This window comes from Echiichthys vipera (genome assembly GCF_963691815.1).
Source record: "Echiichthys vipera genome assembly, chromosome: 16".
NCBI classification, from domain to species: domain Eukaryota; kingdom Metazoa; phylum Chordata; class Actinopteri; order Perciformes; family Trachinidae; genus Echiichthys; species Echiichthys vipera.
The window spans coordinates 11,475,547-11,490,895 of record NC_139841.1 but is presented as its reverse complement, the minus strand read 5'-3'; the positions used below and the strand labels follow the sequence as shown (position 1 = coordinate 11,490,895).

General features: G+C 40.9%; 1 protein-coding gene across 1 annotated transcript in view; it reads right to left on the bottom strand.

Moving 5' to 3' along the window:
• lpar1 (lysophosphatidic acid receptor 1) overlaps positions 1-11,721 on the bottom strand; it is a 41,820-nt gene extending 30,099 nt beyond the window's left edge. Inside the window, exon 1 of the mRNA XM_083929904.1 lies at positions 11,385-11,721. The gene's annotated coding sequence lies outside the window, so the exon portion shown is untranslated. The remainder of the gene's footprint in view (positions 1-11,384) is intronic.
• Positions 11,722-15,349: the final 3,628 nt, after the last annotated feature.

Here is a 15,349-nt window from a genome sequence, read left to right as displayed (position 1 = left end):
ATGTTTTATCGCCCAGGAATGGTCCCTGCAGTTCATCACCAAGGCATCTCAGCGTAAATTGTTGGCTCTGCAGTTTCCAGCTCTGTAAGAATGATTCATTTTCATACAAAGTCACGAAGCATCTACGAGTTATTACAGTTATGCATAAATTATCATACAGAATTACGATTCCAGTGTACACATCTGGGGCATGATGATGATTTTTTTAGGTTTAAAACTATTTTAGTGTGCAAATAAATCGCAAAATTCACAGAGTTCAGCTGTGCAGCCTGTCTCAAAACAGACTTTGACGTGAATGTCTTATGAGTGATGGAGGTAACATCTGAAAGTGATGGAAAGTCTTTTCACTGAATGCTCTGCTTTAGAGTGAAACTGCCTATGTTTAATTAGGGCTGGACCTCACATTAACTAACACTACTATTACAATTACTAACTAACTTTGTTTGACACTTACTTAGTTCTACGGCAACTTTGATTGATGCTCACTCTTTTTGACGCTTACTTTGTTCCTTGCTTACTTTGTACGTCGCTTATTTTGTTCATCACTTCTCTTGTCCGCCTTTACTTTGCCAAAGGCAAACTTTGTCTGATGTTAACTTTATCTGACGCTAACTTTGTCCAACACAGACTTTCTATTTGTGCAGTTTGGTGCAAAAATGGAAAATATTCCTCTCCTCTCTCCCTCCAGACTGTATCCTTGCTTCCTTCAACATCTTCACTCTGGTGATTTCTCTCCCTGTTACATCCAAAAGTCCTCACCCCTTCCCGACGCATCTCCACTCTCCTTTGCTTTCCTCCCTAACTTTACCTTTCCGTGTTTGCTCCTCCCTTCCTCACCTCTCCCCTTTTCCCCTCCTCCTTCTCCCTTACTTTCCTCTTCCTTTAACTCTTTTCCACATTTCCTCCATTCCTCACTTCTTCTCCCCTCTCCTCTCTGCTTCTCTTAAACCCCTCACTCCCTTCAACTCCTGTTCAATAACCTCTCTTTTCCTCAGCTTTCCTGTCCTGTCTGCTCCTCTCCACCCCACACCCCTTCCCCTGTGCCAACACTCCACACAATGTGCCCATTGTTTCCATACTCCTTACCCGAGAAAGCACAGAAACAGGACTACTACAACCCAGAATGCACACAAACACTCACACACACGTAGGCTTTCATTCTCTAACTTTCTCTGGAACATCATGGGTGAGTGCACCTAAACCACACACCGTCACACACTCGCACATAGTCTCAAACAGTTGCTGCGGAGCGGCAGAGCTCAGTACAAGGGCTGGATTGAGAGTTGGTGTTGAGTCATGTGTGACTGCAGCCGTGACGGGCTGATTCACGGCTCGTCAGTGGATGATACCCATCCAACCACTTAAGCACTTCCATCCCAGCACACAAAGCCCTGAACTGACATATGTTTAGTCATTAACTGTGATGACTAAGAAGAAAAGAAAAGAACAGAATCAAATTCAAATAGAATTTAATTAGTCTTATAAACCATATTTGAATAAACAGAATAGAGTAAATAGCATGTTAGTATGAAATTCTGTATGCGGTCCAGGCCATATTTAACCTAAATGAACATAGATAACAATCCAACATTTAAGTACTAGTGGCAAAGAAGGCCAACTGTTGAATGGCCTCATGTCTCCTGTGTCTCGCTCAATAAGTTTCACTCAAACACACTGCAAATACTACATTCAATGGCAAACTAGCACATACAACAGAACAATTAGGAATTGTTTCTGCTAAAGAGCTCAGTGGCTAAAAAAAATAATTTTACCTGATATAACACATTTTCAACCACATAACCTCTTGAGTCAAGCTGTTTCTCTCCTCATTTCTGTTTCTCTTCTCATACACTGATTCCTAAGCTGAACTTCCAACCAGTGGGATTTCTCTCATCGACGGACTCCACAGCAGGTTCGACATGCTGAATTGCCAACTAGGGCCATGGATGCTCACCATCAGCCCAACTTTGACTGACAGCCGACTGTCGGCCTGGTGTGACCCTGCCTTTAAAACAGTTGTGCACTTCAAATTATAAGGAAACCGCACGACGGGTGATTGAAGAAGCAGCATGTAGTCAGACCACCAACAGAAGCACTTCTGGAGCATTTGCTCTCTAATGTACGAAGGACAAAATAATGTTTTAGTCTCCAGGGAGAATGAGTTAACATGCTAAATTACACATAACTTAGAGGCAGGCTCAGTGGCTTTCACAGTGGCTTCTGCTTTGTCCAAAGCCACTGAAATCAATTTTTTTTTCTAAATAACATATAAAAGCCTTTTTAAGTTGGCTATAAATTCTTCCAGGGATCATAGCTTGGGAAAGCCTAGTGACAACCGAAATCCAACTCATGTGTTATTATCTGTGGAGCACCATATAACGCACCCGTTCATTTTGTAAAGGTTTGTCTAACAAGCGTCTTTAAGTTCTTTCTGATATGATCTGTTCCACATGTTTTGGTAAAGCAGGTTTAGGGGCTAATGGGAGCAACAGGAAAAAATACATAAGCACGTAATTAATCCTTGAAAAGCTCTCAGAAATGCACAAGCTTTATGACACAAATACATGGTTTGTACACCACCTCACGTCTAAACTAACACACATATGCACTGTAGTTCCAGTTGGGAAACACTTCTCTCTGACACAGAAAGATATAGTACTGTGTGTAACTTTGATGCATTTACAGTTGTGTTGGTCTCATTGCCAGATATCTCCAAATATTTAGCAGTGTCCAGATAAACAGCCTCCATATGTGTCAGGTTTCTTTGCAGTTTATTGTTGGGTGTGTGCAGTCATCCTTTAATGAAATCACACTATTGGAGACAGATTCCACAGATTACATCACCCTAGCTCAGATGCAATATGGGATTGCGTCAGTGCGGTCTGCAGAGATTTCAGGGTTTGAAACAAAAGCATTCTTCAAATGCATCACTAAATTCTCTGCACCAAAGGAAAATAAATGTTTTTTTACATGTATGACCATGATCTGCACTGAAAGTACACTCTTAAATGTTTGTTAACAATTTGTATTAAAAAAAAATCTTCCCTGCAAAGAAATCATAACACAATGACACAACAGGGAAATTAATAGAGATATTTTAGCAGAAATTAAATATAATATTTATAACCATGTTATAATTCATGTAAAATCACCTGAAACTAAGAATTATTTTTCCCTTACCGTAGCTTAGAAGGAAACACATTCATGTTTCTACAGTAGCCCAGAATGGACAAACACTGGCTCTAGATAGGTCCTTTCACGTTTTTACATTACCTAAAGCCCACGCATATTCTACTATCGTCAGATGCCACTAAATCCTACACACTGCTCTTTTTAGTGTCACGGTACAGTAGCTTCACATTTAGCACCAGAGAAACACAAGACAAAAGAACAGCAATGCAACAGGCCGTTATCTTAAACTCCTGCCTAAATGCATATTTCTCCCCACTTTTAACAGCAGGTTCATTTGGTGTGATGTGATATGATTGAAGCAGCCAATAAAATATTTTTTTATGTAGACCTGTAATGTTTTGTCATGTTTAGTAATCTAGTTGAAGGAGTTTTAAGTACGTCTTAAGAAATATCAGAAATCTCCCAACTTGATTTTTACTGACTCTTTTTTTTCTAAAGATCTTTTTTGGGCAGTTTTTCAAGCCTTTTATTAGATAGGACAGACAGGAAATGGGGTGAGAGAGAGGGGGAGACATGCAGCAAAGGGCCGAACCCGTGGCCACTGCCTTGAGGACCTTCAGCCTCTTTACATGGGGCGACTGCTCTTATAACTGTGCCAACGGCCGCCCTACTACTACTGACTCTTTAAGGCTGCATTCACACAACCGCAGGCAGCTCAGTCAAATTGCTGCATGATCGACATTCATGGCCTGTTTGTGTGATGCACCTAATGAAGCACAAGTAGATTTTAGATTTCACAATTATTGCATTCCATCAGATTGTTGTTATCTTCTCGACATTTCCTACAGGATGTGATGGCAACTTCATTTCAGAGAGAAAAAGAAAAGAGAAGTCTGATCGCATTAACCATTGCAAAGTGACGTTGGGTTACATTTCTGCAAAAGTTAAATCTGTTTTTTTTCAGCACTCCCCCTGCACTTTCCACTGCCACAGCCCAAACTACACCCATTCAAAATTAATGGGAGGACTCTTTTTGTGGACCCAACTGCAGCAGACTAATATTTTTCTCACATGAAGCCTTCATCTTATGGGAATAATAAATCATTTCACTTCCAAAAGTGTCTTTCACAACTTCCGAAGCTACTACTACATACTGTTTTGCCCTGTACTGCATTCTTCACATGTGCAAAACTGCTTTTATTCTCTAACTAGATCTGTATTTATGGTGTCAGACAGCAAGGCAATCTCATAGTCATTGTTTCACTTCACAGCATTGTGTCCAGAGCCAACGCAACAAAGCATGTGTCACTGTCCAGTGCATCACTCAATACAGGTGCTTCAGCAAGTATAACTGAACCTGCATCTCAATGAGTCAGCAAGTATAACTGAACCTGCATCTCAAGTAGAGCTGCAGAACAGCACAGCAAGCTAAAGTTATTAGCAAAACCGCAGTTGGGTTTTAAAATAATTTCCTCATTCTTGACGATTTTGGTTCCTCTTTCTGTATTATTCTGCTTTTCCCATGACTAAATTGAGATATACTTTACATGATTTACATGACACACGCGTGCACACACAAAGAGAGCCGCAAGGATCGAAATTAATGTTTTTTTGTGTCTCAACACCACTGTGAAGTAAGGACCACCACATGTTTCTTACACAGTCCGGAGCCCGCCAGCACAAGCCTCTGAAATTGCATCACCGTGGCTTGTGGCCTTAAGATTTTAAACATCATGGTCTGCCTACATCATGGTGTGACCATCAGCTGATTGGACCTCACCAATATCAACACAACGACACTCTGAGCAATATCCTTTCGTCTAAGTGGAATAAAATCTTGTTTTTTGTCTCCTTCTTAGTCCACTATAGGACATACATAACAGAGTCATTGCTCCATCTTTGGAAATGCCAAGGCATGCTATCAAGATACTGTATAAGTCAGCTACATTCCACAGAAAACACACTTGATATTAATATGGGCCGGTATCTGGGTGGACATGTTATCATCCCGACATGTTATCATCCTAACATACAGGAACCACATTAAACATAATAATGTCAAAGGGGTCTGCTTCTCTCAACAGCATTCTTTTTGTGCCACACACACAATAGCAGCTGTGTCTTCAAACTGTCAAGGTCAGCTTCCTGTAAGAACCACAGTAATATTTTTTCATTAGCTAAGATTAGAGTAAAATGGCAGAGGAGTTCAAAAGAGGACCTTTGCTACAACATTTACATATTTTTTTGTAGAAGGCAGGAAGTGTCTGACAGCCAGTCAAAGTCTGAAGGCATTTATTATTAATATACCACGACCAGCAATAAAATCATACAACAGAACCTATTAAACAGTCAGAGATGTCAATTTGCCCTTTCATAACAATGAGCCTGAGGAAAAACAAATGCTTATCAAACTTAGGCCCCAGGTTAAGTGTTGAATTGTCTTGGTTCAAAATAAATATGCAAATCAGAAAATGTTCCATGTTGGCTATTAAATATATGAACTGATACCATCAAACCACCTCTCTAAATCTGTTTACTTCTTTCTGTACATGTTAGGTGTCCTCGAGTGTCGAGTGAAAGGCGCCCATAAATGTATTATTAATGTTTTTCCTCAGCTAATAAATAAAATCAACCAAAGTGAGAAAAATTATTGATTTTAGAAAAACTAGATTGACTGAAATGTTCAATGTAATCTAATAACTAAAAAGAATAAAATGTCAACAGTTTTCACAGACAAAAACTGTACTTAAATAGTAACAGTTTTCAATGACTAAGATAAGTCAAAAATGCCTAGACTTTTAGTCAACTAAAACTTGACAGAAAAAACGAGGTTGACTAAATATGTTAAAAACATCTGACACAGGGTTAGTGGATTTATTCTTTGCATCCCTTCACCTTTTTTCTTCTGTCCAATCTAGAGAGCGCAGGTATGGAAAAACATTTAAAATACTCCCTCACTTTAATTGCTGCTGACCACCCAGAGCAATCTCATATCACACAGCATGCTGTTTTTGCCATGAGACGTGGGACACATGATGTTTGAAGTAGGTTTTTAGATTTGCTGTCTTTTATTACTGCTTTTGACTGCAGCTGAAAGATTGATGTGTCCCACCAATCTATCAGCTGTGTGTCCCATATCCCTGCAAACCAAAAGCGTGATCAGGGCCAGAGCTGTGGGGGGAACTGTATTGTGGTGCATCACACTTTGAAAATGTGATTGACAACATAATCATGATCAGCAGTTCGAGAGGAAGTAGTGGTCTGACCACAGATTAAGAATTCCCACAGATATTTTGCAGACCTCGAAGGCAATGGTTGCACTGAGAAGCTCTACATCAGCATGTACTGTATATGTGTGTAAATGTTTGTAACTATTTGCTGCGGCCTTGAAGGAAATTTCATTTCTGCCACAATGGCTCACCAATTGTGACTGCTACCTGCATGAGTGTGGAAACAATCTGGACATTGGGGGCAAGAATGGGTGGAATGCAGGTCCATGGACGAGGGGGAGGAGGAATCCTGCCTTCAGTAATCACAACACAGATGTTTCAAGGACCCTTTCTCTTGACGGATGTCAGAGCACATGCAGGGGAACATAAAACAGTCATCTTTGGGGGCGACGATAAGTCTTTGCAGTGGGAGTTTTGTTTAGTTTGAGCAAGAAGGTCAGAAGTCAGAAACATCAGCTCAGCCCTTTTCAACCTTTCAGCATCTCTCAAGTTGTGAGATAACATTGGGATGAGTATGATTTTGTAATCCTGTCAAAATCAATCAACCAGAACTTTGAGAACATATCTGCACTTCTTCCCTGGTTACCGAGGAAACCACTGACCTCCTGAGAACTATCCTGTCGCCATATTTGGAGTGATGGTGTGTTATATCCAGGGTGACACAGTGTGAACGTCCACTGAAAATTCTTGAGATACATGATAAATTTGGAGTGCAGATAAATTAAAATTTAATTGTGAAATGTTTTGGAAGCTTCAGTCACACAGCCTCAGGGGATAGCCAAGCAGTCCATCTTTCCGTTCATTTTGAATGGGGGTAGTGCCTTTAGAGGTTTTTTGAGGTGGTGTGAGAGACAGTAAACATCACTGCCTCTATTGCTGCCACAAAAAAAGTTAAAAGGTAAAAGAAAAACAAAACAAACAAACACAACCACTGCAACAAGCTTCAGTCTCCTCCTTGTCTTTTCTCTCGCTCTCTCTCATCGAAATGAAGCTGCCTTCAAGTGCGGTCGGAAATGTAGAGATCATAACAACCATCTGACGGATAACAATAATTGCGAAATATAAAGTCTACTTGTGCTACATTAGGGGGTTTATATTATTATTATTATTATGAGAACACAACAGGACGTCATTCAAATGGGCCATTGAAATGACACTCTCACCGCCCCGCAATCCTGCAGCGAATTGCGTGAATGCAGCCTTATACTGGAAACTCATGGCTCAAAAGGAGCTAAACTTTTCTCACTATTTCAAACTAATATGTTTTGCAGATTGCTCTGTATGCAATGCAATGAGAGTGATAAAGAGGCAACATTTTTATTTTAATATTTATTCCTGTTAGTGTTAGCTATCTGAAAACAGTTCCAAACTGTTTTTCTGTGTAAATCTCTTCTTCTCCTGTCACCTCCATCTCTAATCTCCTCATGTATTAATCCCCTGCAGTAGCCATACTTGAGGTAAAATGCTGAATAATATGCATTATATCATATAGCATACTATTAGGATATTGGTAAAAGGGTAATGTGTTTGTTATGTTGCTAGGAATGGAGGCTAATTTTTCACAAGTCAAAACTCATCCATCTGAAAAAGTTTGAGGAACCCAATTAGTCTTTATTTACTCAATATTTGATTTGCTTTCTGTCTTTAATAAAGGCAGTAACACATCTGCTAGAGTGTTTTCAACAGATTGGTATGGATAAATTAAGATCTATATGCAACAAAACTGACTCTAAAACAACGGTCAGTTGGGCTGTAGAACTATTTCTGAGGAATTTCACAATAACAAGTAATAATTCTTCATATTAATATTGGAGAGGTTAAATGTCTTATTTTCAGACCAAGCCGAAAATGCTGAAGCTCCTTTGCTCCAGTTACCTTATCCCAACTCCTGCGGCAGCTGCTGGATGCCTCTCAGCCTAGTTTAAAGTCAATATACATGAGTTTCCATAGAGCGTCTCACAGTAAGATAAAATTCAACATGTTCAAAAGTACCCATATTTCAACCAGTAAAGTATAGCAACGTCGACAGTCAACAACATTATTCTGAGAATGTGTATTCCATAATTAAAACAGCTTGAAAGCCACCGACCTAATCCATCCATAGAAGTGTAAATGGCTCTCACACTCTCTATACCATCAAAGACCCCATGAGGTTTGTGGCAGAGGGTGGGAGGTAAAAAGTGTTCTCGTTATCTCTTGTGAATACACAAATAAACACACTCACACAAACACACGAGCCATTTGAGCCTCAGATCAATATTAATTGGCTAACATCAAAAGGGCACAGACAGCACCCGGGGAGCATATGCCTTTTTTTTTTTCTAAACAGCATACCTTTTCAAATGAGTTAACTTTGTTTCATGGGTGCATGTGATAATGCAGAGAAAAAGAAAAGGCCATAGGATCACCTAAATGTGGAGATAATGACTCTCGATAGGCGATATAACAGTGATCCGGTCATTTGAATTTGTGTGACCAATTCCCTGTACACTGCCGTCTTTTGCCCGTTTCAAACAGAGATTCCGCGACAGCGCCGCAATGAAGGTACACCACAAGGCCCAGTGTTTTAGATTGCAGCCAGCACTCAAAAACAACAGAGGCATCGCTGTCTTGTGTGTGCAAGCCAATCCGCACTGTTAATCAACCACTCGACCACAACCTGACCACAGACTATATAAAGAGAGACTAGGCAACTCCACTTTTTCCCACTGTGCAAAAGTGAAGCCCAAATATCCCTGATGTTGTCATTTTGCAACCAAAGATTGCACAATAGGGATCGGGGTGATGGAGCCGCACTATCGAAGTCCCATCCATACACCGGCCCGACCAGTAGTTAGTCCATCACAGCTGTCTACCATGATGTTTCACCGTGATTTTATATTATTCTATAACTAACTGAAAAATTTAAACTTGAACAAACATCGGTGTGATAATAACTACCAAAAATGACAGAAACCATCTTTGGGGGGAAAATTTGTGTGTTTGTATGTTCTCCGACTTTTTAGTTTGGCCCATGTCCAATCTGCCAACAGGGAGGGGGATTTATGACCTATACTGCAGCCAGCCACCAGGGGACGATCAAGATGTTTTTGCTCCACTTTTGGGAAGCCATCAAGCCCCTGATCTTTATATAGAAATTTTGGACTTGACCCAAAAACCGCCAATTCAGGTTGTGTAGTTAGTGTGCTAAATGGCTAATTAGCATCTTGGATCAGTCTTGACGGTCTTCCAGCTTCCCTTTTGGAATGACAAATACAGACTACCGCCGCCTGCTGGTATGGAGAGGTATCTCCTCTCACACAGGTGCAGAACATATGTGATAGTTGGCTGTTGGCTGTAGTCTTAGAATTGGGTTCAAGTGCAACTTTTTGGGCCGGACAAAGGCAACATGAGGCGTCGCAACAGTTGGTCTTCGGCACCACTAGTGCTTTGGTGTGTCTGGGCTTTACAAGGAAAGGTCAAGAAGTCACCAAAAGTATTCAAATTGAACGTCTAAAGGTGACAAATGCATGCAAATGTCATAGCAATCTGGCCATTCCTTTGGTTCTTTCAGTCTGAATTGTTGGTCATGTAAAAATTCTGAGCTGACCTGCTCTAAATGAAGTGTCAAGAGTCTCGAGAAAGATTAGAAATTCTCCTCTGGGACAACAAATATCAAGTCTCACAGCCACAGCTCCAGCTGTTACATACTCTGCTTTAGGGAAAAAAAATATTGGACATCTTCATGGACCATCACTAATTGGACAGAAAACAAACAAACACATGTTTAACACGTCACTCTTCACTAAGACTCATTGTCACAAGAGTAAGCTTTTGAGTCCTGTCAATTTACTTCCTGAACACACAACACTGTTTCTTATCCAGGATGTACAGCTTCAATTTCACATGGATGTGTTTTTTCTGCATTTCCTTTAAATGGTAAGCTTTACTGAGAATCCTCTTCATTTTCAGGTGAATGAAAAATCATAACTATCTGCATGAGTTATCATGAGTCTACTCATTCAAGAACAACAGGAAGCACCTGGTCAGAACTGCAACTAGATGCAGGAATGATCATTAATGTTAGATATTGAAATGTAGTTTTGACTTTTTACTATATGACTTTGGAGACACAAGAAGTGATGTCTTTGTAATTCAGTCACAGCAGGACAATGAGTCTTCTCTGTCCCATACATTCTTAATCTCCATCCTAGTGGCAGGACCGAACCATATCATTTTGCCGGTGTCTCATCTTTAACAGAGCTGAGCGAGAAGTGAAGTTAGTTCATGGAGTTGTTGTTGTGTTTCGAGGCCTGAGTCCAGGGCACAGCATGGTGTATCGACTCCTGCCAGTAGACAGCATCAAGGCGTATACTTTGGGAAGATGCCAACACCACAAGAAATATTTGAGGACTATCAATCTGTCCCTGGCCTCTTCATCATGTACTAGTAATTACACCTACAAGTGCTGACACAGACAAGTATTTCCTGTTGAAGGACAACTGATACTATGAACGTATTTTTTAGGAAACATTCAACGTTCAATGAAGAAAATACAACTGCAATTCCAAACACATACTCTGACTACACATCAGCGTGGAAAATCAAGACAGATGTCAAACTTTTACTCCCAGACCCAACGCCCGCTTGTTGTTTTTTTTTTTTCCGCTCACTCCCTTCCACAAATATTGTTCCAATCCCAGAGTTGATAAAGAGCCCAGCTCTGGCGCAACAAGTCCTTCATTACAGCCGCGTCCCCGTTCTAGACCCCCCTCCCTATCCGAGCGTCTCCTATCGAAATAACGGTGCGCACAGCCGCGGATTCAGGCATCTGCTAACGCCATCAAAAGCCTTTATCTGAACCGAACGCTTTCCAGACGCGTCTACGTGGCAGGTATACTTTGATTATGTAAAGATGCACACACCGTGCGTGCGTAAGGAGACGCGCTTAAGTTAAGCCAAAGAAAATAAAAACATTTCCCCCCTTATGCAGCTATTGAGAAGGATGCATTCAAATGACAAGATGACAGATTAAATACTTACTGTTATTCCTTTTCCAATGAGAGCGGTAGATAGGTAGTTTAGCTTACTCCCTGACTGGTTCCTGGATGTCTAACTCAAGTTTGATTCTCGGTGTCTGAAATTCCTCCAACAGACAACTCCTAGAGACTCTGCCTGCGCAGCTCTCTGTCAAGGTCGCAGCAGTGTAATGAAAGACTCCAAATCCAAAATACAGCCAGGTAACCCTTTCATTTTATGTCCGTGCAGAAATGATCTCCGCTGTTTGTTTGTTTGTTTTTGTCTCTCCACTGGTTTCGGAAGTTTTGTTGATTTGCCTCCAGATAAAGTCGCCTTGATGCTCGCTGCTGTGTCTCCGTGCCTCTCTGCGCTGGCGCTGTGACTCCGTCAAGCTCTCTCTCTCTCTCTCTCTCTCTCTCTCTCTCTCTCTCTCTCTCTCTCTCTCTCTCTCTCTCTCCGACTGCTACACACTCTGCAGGAGAGGGCCTTTGTCTGCACATGACGTCACTCACTCGCTCACACACACGCACGCACACGCACACACAGACACACACACTGCAAAAAGTGAATTTAAACGATGATTGGCATCGAATTGAACTGGACCTTGTTTTACTTGCTGAAACGTGTCTCAAAAGGTGTTAGAGCATTTCACTCCAAATCCATAAAACACCAGACTTTCTTTTTTCTTGAAACTTGCAGCTTTTTAATCTCTTGACACAGAAGACAGGTGAAATTGTATTAGTAACAAGTGCATCTAAATTCACCCGTTCACAGTTTTTCCCCTGCTCATCTCGTGAAATATGTATAAAGTATAAAGATGTTTAGTGATTTAAATGTCCTGTTACCAAAGACATTTCTTGTAGTGTTCGCGGTTGAGAGTTGCTCTTTTTCCCCTTCAGCGCCTAATTGGAAACACATTTTTTTCAGTAACTTGTTAAGAGAGAGACAGGAAGGGAGAGAGGGGTGGAGTGAAGCAGAGAGAAGCGTGAGACTGACACCGAGGGACTCAAAGACGTATTGTATTCCTTACTAATTAACTATTGGAAATATTTCCCCCGTCTGCTGGTGCCGGTGTCCAAGTGAAGTTTAAGTCTTCACCTACAAAGCTCTCAGGTTATGAGAAAGTAGCATATTTGGTGGGGACAGTTCTGTCTGCCAACTTTACACCATCTGTGAACACTTAGTGAGGTGTTTGTAGTAAACCGACCGCCGCCGCTGTGGAATGAAATGAAGTGCTAAAGCCACGACGCATCGAACAAAACAACGTTTTCTCATTTGTCTCATTAAGTTGAATGTGTTGCTTATGTTTAACGCTATTTCCAGGCAATTTGGCACGTCATGTTGCCTCCCTGTCCTCAAAGTATTTCCCATACTCCATCACTCATACATATTCAGGACAAGGTCCACAAACAGACACCTTCATATAAAGCTGGGATGAGAAAAATGCCTTGTCAAGCATATATGGATGTGGAGATGGTTTGTTACAGAGAACCATGTGAGAACCATTCATTTAAAATTGTTTGGAAAAGGGCAGGCCCTTTCAAATACTTAGCAGGTGATTGGATGAACCATCTGTCTGTCAAACTTTTGCTGAAGCCAGATGGGAGAAGCCTTTCTTTGTTCTTCTTTCGATAAAGAAATTGTCTCTAATTCTGATATAAACAATGCTGCTGCGGCATCTACACTAACCTCTTTAGGAGCCACCGCTGTGACATCACACAACTAAACTGAGCCTGAAGCTGCCAGTAGCTCCTCACAGGACATTTTCAAGTAAAAACACTGAACATTCCTCACCTCCAGCTTCTAAATTGAGATGATACGCTGCTTTGCTTTGTCTTGTGTGATACAAAACAGACAGGTAATTTGACTATTTTCCTACATTTTATAGACCAATTTATAAATGGATGAATAAAAAAAAGAACCTGCTGATAAATGGATAATGAAAATTGTCATTGGTTGCAGCCCTAATCCAGTGTAGACCGTTACAGCTGAAGAATTCTGAATCTACTATTACTATTTCTGATTTTTTTTCTTTTTCTTTTCAACTTCTGTGATGCTATGGTTGTTGACATTCCTGAAGTCCTGTCTCTGCCCTCTTCTGTCTGCTCACCTTGGCACGTCATGTACGTCATAAAAAACCCAACAAGTCACTCAAACTACATGACAAAAAAAGGTAATTTGTCCTTTCCTTCCATAACAAACCGATATGAGCATTTTCTCATCTGTGGCCCTTATCGGTAGGATGTTTCAGCTCCTTTAAAACTCTTAAAAATGACTATTACAGAAATTATCCAAGGAAAGGAATGAGTGGAACCACACAGAAACTAGCACCGGGGAAATCTGTGTGCTTTCAGAGATTTGTCAAAATACTTTCATAACCGCTCTGCTGCATTTGTGCTCATGTTGTGATAAAAGCTTCTCTATTTCGCACAAGTCTAACAGACCAGATTTAAACCGTGGTGTCCCACAATGGAAAGCAAACATCTACGAGTTGGCCAAAGGAGAATCCCACCTACTGTACAAGGGGGAGACTCTGGCTGCAGGCAGATGTATACTCGTTTCTTTATGTGTATTCTGCAACAACAACCAAAACATTTTTTTTTTAGTTTTAAGAAGGATAAAGCTGGTTTCCAGGCACACCATTAGTCATATTGGAAGTAATTACATCACCTTGATGATATAATCTCTAAAGTTTCTGTCACACTTCTTCTATTGCCTTTTTTCATGTTATGATGATGCACAAACCTGTTTGTTGTAGAATTTGTTCTGACACACACTGTTTCTTTGAGATTTTGTTTTTATTTCTAGTCAACCTAGCGACATTAAAATATCTGTGCAGGGAGTAAATGCTCCGAAGGTTATCAGAAAGGCCCTTGCACAAGGTTCCCGTCACTGTTTTAGCACTGGTGAGGTTTGGACCGGGCTGTGTCCTGAAGAGTATCACTGACGATTGTGAAAGGATGGGTCAAATACTGTGCTGTGCAGGCCAGTTTGAAGCTTCAACTGAATCATCCTTTTCTGCATCTCCGTCCTCTTAATCATCTCTTTAATATTATTCTTCATGCTTACAATCTGTTTGCACCAATTACTTTTTTTTGTTCTGTCCAAGTAGGGCTGTCATCTGTCAGTCTCATCAGCCAGCGAGAATGTCATGAAAGGAAAAGCCAGAACATTCATTCATTCATTCATCTTCAACCGCATGTCCCTGTCGCGGTCGCGGGGGGCTGGAGTCGATCTCAGCTGACATAGGGCGTAAGTCGGGATACACCCTGGAGAGGACGCCAGTCAATCGCAGGGCACATAGAGACAAACAGAGACACACAACCATTGACACCTATGGGCAATTTTTAGAGTCATCAATTAACCTTTTAGAGTAGACAATTAACACGTGCATGTCTTTTGGACTGTGGGAGGATACCGGAGAACCTGGAGGAAACCCACGCAGACACGGGGAGAACATGCAAACTCCACACAGAAAGGCCCCAGTCTGGATCTAACCTGGAACCTTCTCGCTGTGAGGCGACAGTGCTAACCACTACACCACCGTGTAGCCCAGGCCAGAACATAAGATAAGATATTAGATATTTCATTGATCTACGACACAGGTATCCTAAGCTCACACATGCACTGCAACCCCAAACTTCTATTTAGAAATTACCATGAGGAGCTGCATGTGAGAATTCATCAGGTCCTGACATTGTCCAGAGTTAATTATGATTATCATTATGCTAAATTATGTGTATTCTTTCTGTGTTTCTTATGTGTATATTTGTATATCTGTATATTTGTATCCGTCATGCACAAAATCACCAGGTCAAATTCCTGGTATGTAACCTGCTTACATACTAGACAATAAAGTTGATTCTGATTCTGAATAGAAAAAGACACTGGTCACCAGGTAAATCAGTGAGCACAATCCACAAGAGTTGTTTTTCATGTGTCACGCCCACAGGCTTGTGGTCCATCTGGTAACATTCAACGTGAAGTGT